Genomic DNA, 10,191 nt, shown 5'->3' on the forward strand with positions numbered 1-10,191 from the left:
TGGGGAGGGGGTTGGTCAGGGTTTAGTTAGTCCTTCTGTTAGAGGGGTGGGGGTGACAAGATTGGCATTTGAAACTCGAGTGTCTCTTAGAGCTTAGTTTTCTATCATGAAGCCAGCGGAGCGTCCCGGAAGGGGTAGGCACCCTGGAGAGTAGATGGAGGAGGAGAGGACAGGCAGCTATTTAAGGGATGATAAAAATAATAATTAGAGCCTGGAAATATCTCCAGGGATGCTTCCCTGCACTGTGGTGGCCGGAAAGGGTTCATTGGCAAGAGCCGAGCTTGGAGGAGGCCCCCCCCTCGCCCGCCCCCGTGCAGACTCCTCCCTCCATCCACCCCAGCGGCCCCTCCTCTTTCGTTCAAGGCCCCGCCCACGACCCGGACTCCCGGTCGCACCTCTTGAGTGCCTGGCCGGCGGAGGGCGTGCCCAGGATGCTGCCTAGATGACTTCCCCAGTCCCAGAGCACAGTCACTGATTTGGCCTAAGAATGACAGCAGCTGGCATTCGCAGCCTTTGCTTACCCCAAATGCCTTCTAGGGTGGGTTGAATGGTCTCCCCCAACGAGGGAGACCCAGTCCTAACCCCTGGTACCTGTGAATGTGACCTGATTTGGAAATTGGATCTTTGCACATGTAACTAAGGATCTCAGTGAGGTCCTCCTGGAATTCGTGTGGGCCCTAAACTCCATGGCTGGGGGCCTTACAAGAGGAGAGTTTGGGACACACAGCGACGGAAGAGACGCAGAGAAGGAGCCCTATGAAGACGGAGGAGGAGACGGGATTCTGGCGGCTGCCGAGCGCCCAGGGTGGCCGGCTACCCCCAGAGACCCCGACGGAGGCGGCAATGGTTCTCCCCAAGGAGCCCGCCCTGCCTGCACCGCCCTCTCGGACCTGTGGCCTCCTCGATGGGAGGACATGTCTGTTGTCTTAAGCCATCGCCTCTGTGATAATTTGTTATGGTGGCCCCAGCAAGCTAATTCATCCGCCCGCTCGGAAATTCAGCTGCAGGAGACCTCACCCCTTTTACAGATGAGCAAATAGACACACAGGGAAGTAGGTGACTACCGAGGTCCCACAGCTAACTGGTGGCAACTGGGGGCAGGTCTGGGTCTCCCACCTCCTAAATCCTTTCGCACTCTTGTCACTCGAACCAGGAGGCTGCCCCCCGTGTATACTACCACGTCAAGGCTCCCCAAGTGCACCAGCAACCCCATTGTGCAGAGACACAAAGCAAGCCACAGGCCAGAGAAGGCGCCGGAGTGGGGAGCTGGGTGCCCCCTCTGGAACCTCATAGTCCTCTCTCTGTGCCCCGGGGCCTGTCCCCAGCACTGGTGTTTTCATTGATTAATTAATTCATGGCTGCAAAGTGGACACCCAAATCGTTCTGCAAACAGTGGTGTTAATTTTTAATCACCATCATTATGAGGCACCCACTTAACTCCGGCTGCAGATTTCCTGAATCAGCATCACCCTGCCCCTTTCCCTCTATAAATGCACTGTTCTGAAAAGCAGGCGTGCAGGGAGCTCTAGAATTCTCTTGTCAGGAACTGGGGGAGGTCCTCGAGCCCGTCCCCCCTGGCCTTGGATCAATCTCAGCCAGTGCTTTTCCGGGCCGAGTGTGGCCAGGCCCTCCTCCCTGGTGTCTGTGCATCTATCTGCCTACCTCCCGCCTTGGGCACCCTGAGTTCATGCCACGGGTATAGACTGTGGCATTGGGCAGGCCAGGGTTCAAATCTGGGCTCTGCGGGGCCCCAGCCCGTGATCGTGGGCCAGTCATTTAATCACCTCCCTGAACCCCAGATTCTGCATCTGTGAAATGGGACCCACAGTGTGACCATACCTGGGGTGCTGTGCGAGAAGTACATATGGGCATGTGGGTGCCTGACATCAGGGAGTAGCTGGGTGGGAGCCATCCCTCCCAGAAGGTATGTGCCATAAGGAGTGAGGAACGGTGTCCTGTCCCCAGGCCCAAGGTGCCACCTTCCTCAAGCTTTCTGTTCCTAAGGGCCCCTGATAAAGGAGGAGACAGGGGCCCCCCTAGGAGACAGGGGGCTCCATGCTGTTCAGGCGCTGCTGGAGGGGCCGCTCTAAGTCCAGCAGGGACGGGCCCGGTGGCTGGATAGCCATGGTGTTGGGATGGAGTGGAGGTCAGAGGATCCCCCAGTGACCCACAGCTGCTGCTGTTCAGCTCAGCCCCAAGGACAATGAGCCAGTGTGCCCTGCCCTCTCCACTGCTCTGTGCCCCAGAGATGCCACTTGGCGGGGACAGTTGTTGGCCTCACAATAGCCACTTGGAGTGCAGGGCAGGGAGGTCCAGCAGCTGGGATGGGCCTGCTCTGCCTTTGCCCAAGAGCTTGGTCTCTGGGAGTCCGGTGGTTCTAGGAAGTCTACTCTAGGAAAGGCATCCGTCTCCCCCAGGGGCGCGGGCTCAGTAATGGCACTAATGAGCCACCCACACTTCTCATCTGGGCCTCCTCCTGTCCTGACTTGCAACTGTTCAAGTTGCTTGTACCCATTTTGCAGACAAAGAAACCAGGGCTGAGAGGTGAGAAGGGCTACCTGAACCAGTAGGTGTCGCACTTAGATGAGCTTCCCAAAGACCATAGGCTCCGTCTGCAGGAGCCTGACCTCTCAGGCTCAAGAGCGTGCTGAGGCCACTGAGAGGTCATGTGACACGCACTTTGGGTCTGAGAGTCAAGGAGACAGGACATTGTGGGGCTCAGGGGGTCCTGATAGCTTTTCTCCCCCACTGTTGCCACCTCCGTGCATCTTGGTCCTCAGGCCGTCCTCTCCTCAGCTTCCGTGCCCAGAGCCCTTCCAGGGGGAGCAGAGGCTGCTTGGAGCCTCCTGGGGTTCCTATGCCCTGTCACCGGCAGCTCTGGGGGGAATGCCACAGGTCCAGACCGCCAGCAAAAATGAGTTAGCAGAAGAGGCGTGATGGGGCCAGCTCAGTTTACACTTTGGTTTCTTCCTCCTTATCCAGAGCCCTTCCGGCATCCCCTCGATGGTTCTGCCCCCACCCAGCCTCTAGGGAGCTAGTCTTTCGTTCATTCACTCAGCACTCACTCAAAAATATTGTTGAACTTCTCTTCATGCTGAAGGATACAGAACGAACAAGGCGCAGCTTTTATCAGTGTTCTAGTGAGCAGAATACTGGCCCCCAAAGATGCCCACGTCCTAATCTCTGAAACCTGTGAATAAGTTACCTTACGTGGCAAAGGGGACTTTGTGGTTGTGGTTAAGGATCTTGAGATGGGGGAGGTTACCCTGGATTGTCTGGGTGGGCCCAATGTCATCACAAGGGGACTTAAAAGTGGGAGGCAGGAGAGCCAGAGGGAGGCAGGAAAGGAGAAAGAGAGAGAGAGGTTTGAAGACGTTAGTTACTCTGCTGGTTTTGAAAATGGAGGAAGGGCCATAAGCCAAGGAAGGCAGGAAGGTCTCCGGGAGCTGTAAAAAGTGAGGAGGCAAGATTCTCCCCTAGTACCTCCAGAAGAAATGCAGACTTGCTGACGCCTTCATATTCATTCATTCATTCATTCATTCATTCATTAAGTAAGCTCTACTCCCAATGTGGGCCTTGAAACTCACAACCCGGAGACAAGAGTCTCATGCTCTACCAACGGGAGCCAGCCAGATGCCCCCGGCCTGCATTTTAGAAAGAACCTGCGGCTGTAAAGCCCTGGGGCTGCTCTCCAAGAAAGCCCCCCCCCCCTCCAGAAGGACTCGGAGCAGCCCGTTAGCCAGAATCCAGCAGTCCCAGGAAAGGGGGTCGTCTTCCCTACAGCCTTGAAGCTGTCTATGCTTTGTAAAGGAGAGAAACATTCAATGTCAGGATCCACAGTAATTATTAGCCGGGTTCTCATATCTGTATCTATTCCTGCATCCCAGGAGATGGCTTTGTGCACCTCCTGGGGTACACGCACCCCTTTCCTCCCACTTGTAGGAGGGGGGCGGAAGGTTTCTATAGGACACAGCACCGCCAGCTGGCTGTTGACAGTGTGATGGATTGATTCTCCCAGCCACGGCCTGGGGCACTCATTTTGATGGATTGGGGGCCAAGGTCACGAGTTTGATCTGCCTTTGGGTCAATTGAGTCTGGGAGAAAAACTCCATTTCCATCACAGCAGACTGCCCTCCAGTCTGTTACTTCTAAATGATTCTCGGGTCACAAGGCGGACAGACAGAGTACGGATGGAAAAACCCTCCAGGCCCCAACTATTGATGGGAAGTCAATTGTGCCCATTTTGTGTCCAAGCCCAGTGGGTGTGAGTGGCAGAAGCCGACAAGCAGAGGGCAGCCCTGCCTGGCTCCCAGCCTGGACGACCCCCCAACCCATCCTGCCTGCATGTGCAGGCTTCTGGGAGCTAGTGGGGCTAGAGGGGAGAGGCTCACCAATGCTGACCTTCCCTCCGGTCGGCGGTGGGGGTGGGGGGAAGGGAGGAGGGTTATCACAGCCATGGAGCTGTCCTTGGTCTTACTTCTTGGCTTGAATTGCATCTCTGGGCCATGACTCCAGGGAGATGAGCAGCTAGAGACACACGGGGAGTTGCCCCCCGTCTCAGTCAGTGCTGGCTGCCGGGACACAATACCACAGATGGGGGCTTGAACAGTAGGTTTTCGTTTCTCACAGTTTCTGGAGCCTGGGAGTCCAAGATCAGGGTGCCGGCAGATTCGGTTCCTATGAGAGTACACTTCCTGTCTCGCTGTGTCCTCACGTGGTGGAGAGAGACCCTCCAGTCTCTCTTCCTCCTCCCAACAGGACATTAATCCCATTGTGGGGGGCCCATGTTTGTGAACTTATCTAAACCTGTTCACCTCCCCGAGGTGAGCCCCCCTCCTAATACCATCACACTAGGGGGGTGGGTAGGACGGTAGGACATCAACGTATTAACTTAGGGGATCACAAACGTCCAGTCCGAGGCACCCGCTTCCCACACAGCTGCCTTCTGGCCGTTTCTACTTGAGATGTCTGAGACCCACCCTAGCTCCCCTGAAGTTGGTGCCTCCTGCCATCTCCTCTCAGGAATGTCACCACCCCAGATGCTTGGGCCAAAGCGAGGGATGTCCTTGATTCCTCGAATGGGCCGGTCCTGCTCTTCGCATCATAGATTTCTCTCATTCGTGGGTCTGATTCCAACTCTCCTCTCTCAGGGACACTTCCCTATTACCTTCTCTAAAGTGAGACCCAGGGGCACCTGGGTGGCTCAGTCGGTTAAGCGTCTGACTCTTAATGTCAGCTAGGTCATGATCTCATGGTTCGTGAGTTCGAGCTCTACATCAGGCTCTGTGCTGACAGTGCAGAGCCTGCTTGGGATTCTCTCTCTCCCTCTCTCTCTGTCTCTCTCTGCCCCTCCCCTGCTCTCTCTCTTTCTCTCTCTCTCCCTCTCAAAATGAATAAACATTAAAAAAAAAATTAAAGTGAGACCCAGGTCATTTCCTGTCCCAACACCCACCAGTTTATCCCTGAGAAGCCCTTAGTGCCATGTCCAGTGTTTCACATGTTTCCTATCTTGCTGGTGCTCTGTTTGCTCCCCCAGCCCACCTCACCCCCAGCCCACCTCACCCCTAGCCCATGTTCCCACTGTGAGGCTTCTCCATCAGGCCCAGCAGGTGCAGTGCCCGGGCTGGGCCCTCAGCACTTTTAGAGGCCACGAAAATGTTTTAATTTCCTCAAAATCAGAAGACAATATGGGAGCGTTTAGGCCAAAGAAAACGTTTTAATATTTAATATTAAAGCATGCATCTTTTTCCTAACACAGTAAAAAGTACCCGATTGTCCACTCTTACGTTCTCTCACCGTTCCTGTGCCTCTCACAGCACCGGGCACACAGCAGGTGCTTAATAAACACCTGCCGGGGACGCACGAACGAGTCTGTGCTGCCCATTTCTGTCTTCGGAGAACACAGCCTCAAACTTGCAGGCGGCTATGATTTGACTCGCCGGGGGCAGGCGGGGAGCCCTGGTTGCGAGAAACGATACTGAAGCAGCTTCTTCCAAGTCACCTGGGAAATGACAGACACAGTGCACTCGCCACCCTAGGTCTGCGGAGGGCAGCCCGGCCCCAGCCACCTTCTCAGTGCATTCCTCAGTGTGGCTCCAGAGGCAGAGACTAGAAATCTGTGTCTCTATGGTGCTTCTCATATTACACCTTCAGAGAAACATGCTGATGGCTAAAGAGAAGTGCCAGCTTTCTCAGTAAAGTAGGTAAAATTTAAGATGCAAATGTACACATTTTCCCCCGCGGGACTCCATAGCCTTTTTTTTTTTTTTTTTTTTTGCTTTGAATAAAAAACGTGTGACTTGAAAACCGTTTTGTCTTCAATTGGCCCTTATGGGGGGCGGGGTTTGGGGGAGGAAGATGGTGTTCCTGAAACAGGAGAACAGGAGCAGGGGTTTTCAGCCCCGGATGGGACATCTGGCAATGCCTTCTGGGGACGTTTTGGATTGACCTAGCCAGTTGGGGGGCATGCTGCTGGCATCCAGCGGGTAGAGACCAGGGATGTTGCTTAACCTCCTCCAGAACAGTTCCCAATAACAAAGAATGACGGGGGCCCACTTGTCAAAGTGCTGAGGTTGAGAACCCCTGCTTTGGAAGAATCTAAATTCCATGTCTTGGGTAAATGACTTGGATCACTTAGGTCTGGCCTTTTCCATAGGCCTGATCTCATTGATCTGCACTTTGGCATCGAGCCCTGGATTTACATTGAGCAAAGGCAGCCTGATGGGGTTTGTGTGGCTCTGTTAGGAGACTGTGGTCGAGGACATTGTCTGAGACTCCACCCCTGGCTCCTTCAAAGATGTCACAAGAATCCCTCCCAGACCTCAGAACATGCACAGTTGCTTCTGGGATCCTTTTAACCTTGTGGACTTCATGAGTTTCCTAACAGGTGGATTTCCCTTTTCACTTCAACTAACGGGAAGCTCAGAGCCCAAGTTGCAGCCCATCTTTGAGAACTGCGGAGGCCCACTCGGAGAACATTTCTGCTCTGCCACCCTCTTGGTTCATTGTACTGTGTGTTCCAGCCCTGTTTTTGCTTTGATCTATTTTTATCCTATTGTAGTTTACTTTGTGTGTGTGTGTGTGTGTGTGTGTGTGTGTGTTAAGCTGCCTCCAATCCTTTGGCAACGAAGCAGGCCATAAAAACAAAACAAGATTCAGCAGAGCCCCGTGGCCTCGGCGGGTATTTTTTTAACATGCCAAGTGTAATTTCAAGGCTAGAGTCCTGCCGGGGGAAGGCAGCTACCCTTGGCTCCTCCTGTCCCCTCCTGGGAGTCTCCCTTCTTGGAGAACAGCAGTTCCGTGGATTGCAGCAACAGGTTTTAGAGGCAAAGCCACCGACACCCATCTGCCTCTGCAAATACCTCTCCCTCCCCCAAACATTCTTTCCAGTCTCCCATCTGGCTCCTGCCAAGGGGCTAGACAAGCTCTCCCTTTGCTATTCCTAAGTTGCCTTGCCCACATTTTCAGTCGGAGCCTCCAGGGTTACGCTGTGTAGACTGTCACTGCAGCCAGGGTGGTGTTGGGGGCGGGGTGGGGTGGGGACCTGTATGCAGAGGCGGGGACCTTTGGAAGGCTGTTGTGTGAGGGCGGGGGTGAGCCAAGCCAGGGGTGGGTAGGGGGAGCTACATACACCTGGAAAGGTCAACCCCGCCCCTCACCCGTCAGCCCAACTAACACTCCCAGCTCAAGCAAGCACCCGTGCCCCCCACGTCCCACAGGCAGGGCTTGCCCCTTGTCCGCCAGGCCGGAGCCAGAGCCAGTCCAGTCCGCCTGTCTCCTCTGCTCTGTTCTGCTCACGTGACCCGGCCAGGGCTTCCTTCCCCCAGCCTCTGTCTGCCCATCTGTAAAATGGGGGACCGGGAGAGGTGGACCGGATCCTAAAACTTGGAGATGCTAAGAACCCCTCCTTCATGTGTCCTGACCCCCTCTATTCCTTTTGTCCACTTTCTTCTGGGAACGTGGTGAAGCGGGAGAACGGCTTGTGTGTGTGACAGAACGGAGTCGGAGGTGAGCCCTTTGCGGGACCAGCCTGGACACCAGCAGGAACACGGGCCCGAGGCTGCAGGCTTGTGAGGCAAGCAAGGGGCCTACCCGGCAGGGACAGAGGCCAGCCCTGAGTGACCCCGAGAAGGGCCTTCGCACGCCCTTTGGATGGCATGAATCAGCAGCCGCCAGCCCCTCGCCTGGCAGTGAGCAGTACCCCCTTCCTCTTGGGCGCACAGCCCAGGTGAGCTGGGAACACCCCACCCAACTTGGCCTGTCTCTGCACTGGTCTGCTCAGTCGGGTCACTGGCCCTGCTGGCCACTGCCGGTCCTGAAGTATAAATCATCAGGTTGGGATAGTGGTGGAGAGGAAGGCCTTGGAGGCTGTGCCCGGGTCCGTGCCCCAGCTCCTCCATTTGCCAGCTGTGTGTGGCTGGGTAGGTTCCTTAGCCTTCCGTTGCCGCAGCGTCCTCATCCGTAGAATGGGGGTAATATGAATAGCGAGGGCCTCACAGAGTTGTCATGACGATAAATGAGGCCAGCACCAAGGGCAGTGCCTGGCAGATGGCGGTCCTAAGGGCTGGCACCCAGCCTTCACCACAGTAATGGTGCAGAACAGCATGTGCCCGGGGAAGCATGAGCAGAGCCCTGGCCTGCAGCGGTGGTTGCGGACGGGACACGAAGGCTGGACCGGGGTGGGCTGGTGCTGACGCGCATCTTTAGGCTAGAACCACAGCCCTGCCCGGAGCAGCAAGCTCTGCAGCACATTTTTGTTAAGTGTTGGCCGTGACCTGAATTAGCATGACTACATTACCGCCCAGATGCAGCCCCTGGCTCCTGCTTTGGGTTGCTGGAGGTAGAAGGGGCCCTACAGGGCATCTGTTAAGGCGAGATGTGCCCTGCAGGGGCCGTGGGCTTCTCAGGCGAGCCTCAGGGACCAAAGGGGAGAGAGTCCTCTCCCCTCCCTCTTTTGGGGCCACCACACCCTGCTTCTCACTCCCAGCCTCAGCCACATCCCTCATTAGCTGAGAATGAGCCCCTCTAGGGACAGAGGGGCCGGTGCAACATTTTTATTTTGCTTCTAATTGCTTCCCAGGGAGGATGAGCTCAAGTCCAAATATCTCTGCGGATGCTCGAGGAGAGGGGCAGGGTTTCCAGGAACTCAGCCCCACTGGCCCCCATGTGGAAAGGAGGATGTGTGAGGGACTTCAGCTAGCAAACCCTGCCTTGCCTGGGCTGACAGGGCGGACGGGTCTCCAGGTCCCCAACCAGGACAGACACACCCTCAACCTCACTTCCTGAAGGAACAAAGCTCCCAGGAGGCCGTGAGCAGCCAGGGGAAAGGGCTTTCAGTCCATGTTGTCCTGAGTCTACTGCTTAGTGACTTGGGGAAGGTGGCCAGGTGGCGTCTGGACCCGTTTCTTATGGGCTCTCAGGCCGTGAGTCTGGACGAAGGGCACGCTGCCTTTAACATTCTCCGGGTCAGATGGGGAAAAGCCGGGAAAGAAAGGAGGGCGGCTCCTTTCTAGGGACTGTGTCTGCACCAGGCCCAGTAAGAGCAGCAGGGTTCCCGTATCACAGAGGAGCAGAAGGAGGCACGGAGCAGCTAAGTGACTTAGTGGCCAGAGGCCCCCAACTGGCAAGCGGCGGGTGGGCCACCAAAATCCCAGAGCCCCCAAGACCTGCCCAGCAGATGGGCACATGAGCCTCGTCCCTCCAGGGGCCGGAGAGCAGCGCAGGAGGGGAGAGGCCCCAAAAGGACAGGGAGAGAAGCCACCCCAGATCCCGAGTGCCTTAGGGGCACAGGCAGCCCCAGGGCCCCCAGTCGGCACCCGTACCCACCCACATCCTGCGATAACCCTCCCCAGAAGCAGAGACGGACAACGGGAGTGCCACAGCACTTTTTTTTTTTTTTTTAATGTTTCCTCACTGTTTTAACAATACCATGAAAAAATATATACAGTTTAGAATCTGGAACTGACCACTGTTCGCATGGGTTTCAAGGGCAGCTGGTGGGGGCTGTAGGGCCCCTTCTGACTCCTCCCCTATGTGGGAGCCACACTACTGGAAACAGTACTGACAGGGCACCGGAATCAGGAACTAAGTGGATCAGGATCTGGCAACAAGCGGGAGAGGCTGCAGCACTGACGCCCGCTAACCCTGGCCTGTCCCCTCCCTCCGCCGCGTACGAGGGGACAGGAGAAGGTG

Source organism: Acinonyx jubatus, chromosome E1, assembly GCF_027475565.1.
Source record: "Acinonyx jubatus isolate Ajub_Pintada_27869175 chromosome E1, VMU_Ajub_asm_v1.0, whole genome shotgun sequence".
Taxonomy (NCBI): Eukaryota; Metazoa; Chordata; class Mammalia; order Carnivora; family Felidae; genus Acinonyx; species Acinonyx jubatus.